Genomic DNA, 2,056 nt, shown 5'->3' with positions numbered 1-2,056 from the left:
AGACACACAGCTGCAAGAGGCAAGACGGATATCCCCTCCACAGGCTCCAGGGAGAACATGGTCTTGTGAAACCTTGAGTTGGAAGCTCTGGCCTCGAGACTGTGAGAGGATGTGTTTCTGTCATAACACATAGCCACCAGCCATTCCAGGAAACTTCTGTGGTCTTGAATGGTGTTTGACTTTGCTTTCTGTGGCTGAGTTGAAGGTCATAACCAGAAACAACTTGGAAAGGAAAGGGTTTATTTTGGTTTAGTGGTCCCAATTTTAGCCCATCACTGAGGGCAGCCAAAGCAGGGACTCCAAGCAGGGCAGGAACCTGGCAGCAGGAACTGAAGCAGAGACTTGCTCCTCTGTCTCATGGTCTGCTAATTTTTTTTTTTTTATATCACTCAGGGCCACCCACCCAGGGATGGCACCGCCTATTGCGGCTGGGTCAGCTCACATTAATCATTAGTGAAGAAAATGTCCCACAGACTTGTCTACGGTCTTCATGGAGGCAATCTCTCAATTAAGGTCCCTTCTCTCCAATGACTCTCGCTTGTGTCAAGTTGACAACAAACAAGCAAATCAAAAAGGAAGTCTAACCACCATGCATGGTGACTGTCTAGCTTCCCCTCTGTGGCTCCTCAGGTATCTCTGACTTGACTTTACAAACTACTACTCTCTCTCCAGCACTCAGCCTGTGTTGGAGAAGCTGTTTGGATTAGGGACTGTGGGTGTGCTCATCCAGGGATTTTCCAATGTTTCCAAGCAGAGATGGCCTCTGAGCACGAGAAATCTTCTTCACGAAATCCACTCCGAATTGTTGCTTCTTGTCTACGAGTCAGGAGGCACCAGAGTGTCACCTATACCCCAAAACTCCAAGGACATCAGCAGTGACAATGGTGAAGAGTGTAGCCATTTGGTCACAGAGACTTTGGGGGTGAGAATGTAGATACTTCTTCTCTCCAACACGTGCTTCTGTGACTTACAAATTCTCTAGGACCTATTTTTAAATCAGAAAAAAAAAAAGAGAAACCTAATATGGTAAGGTTTGAGATCTGACACATGACAGGTTACTTTGCACATCAGTGACTTAAGGAGGAAGTGTGAGCAGGGGCTGTGGTGGTTGTACAGGGCGAGGCAGCTATATTAGAGCTCTGATGCTATTTCTTTTTCAAGGCAGGGTGAATTATAAACCCACAGAGAAAGGCAAAGCCAGGACATTTACTCAGCTCACAATCACCAAGCCCCTACCGCTAGCCTGCTGGAGGCAGATGCAATTATTAATCAGATGGGGTCCAGCCCTCAGGGGCTGGCCAGATATTTCCATATACCGGGGCCTTCAGCTTCCACCCTGGTGGGTCTGGCTGTGCACATTTTATTTGGATAGAGTCTCTTTTAAGAAGAGAAAACAGGAATGTTTCAGGAAAGATCTTTCTCCAGAAACCTTTGCCTTTCCCCCTGTCAGTTAGCTCCTGGTGCTTTACACAGGTGGAGAGCAAATGCTTACTTATTATTTTTTTATATATATATTTTTTTGATTCTTTCTTTTTTTAACTTTTATTGCATTATCAGAAAAGTTACATGATTTCAATTTATCTGAATTTGTTAACATTTAAAACCATATTTTAATTAAATAGAATTGAATCACATTCTTGTTCACCTTTTGTACCACTGCTCCTCCCATAGACCCCCCTTCAATACCTATAATATATTTTTGTCATATTCCTTAAAATTTATAAAATATTATAAGAATAAAAATAAGTATTATAAAAGTTGTTTGATATAAAACAATCGATTTAACAGTCTTATATAGATGTTCATCTACAGCAATAGTGAAAATACATTTTTCTCAATATAAATTTTAAATAACTCCAAACACATTAGCTGTATACTTAAAAATAATACATCACTACTAGTATTTTCTTAAATGAACATGAATATATAAAGTCTTTTTGTTTGTTTAGTAGAGTTTAAAATCTTGGCTCTTACTGTGGTATAAGCTCAAAATAAGAACAATTTTTAGACATTGAGTTTCATTGTAATAAGGCTGTATTCAATGACCCTCACATTA

The sequence above is a fragment of the Mastomys coucha genome, unplaced genomic scaffold (assembly GCF_008632895.1).
Source record: "Mastomys coucha isolate ucsf_1 unplaced genomic scaffold, UCSF_Mcou_1 pScaffold22, whole genome shotgun sequence".
Classification (NCBI taxonomy): Eukaryota; Metazoa; Chordata; class Mammalia; order Rodentia; family Muridae; genus Mastomys; species Mastomys coucha.
The sequence above is the reverse complement of the archived record's forward strand: the minus strand, read 5'-3'. Positions refer to the sequence as shown.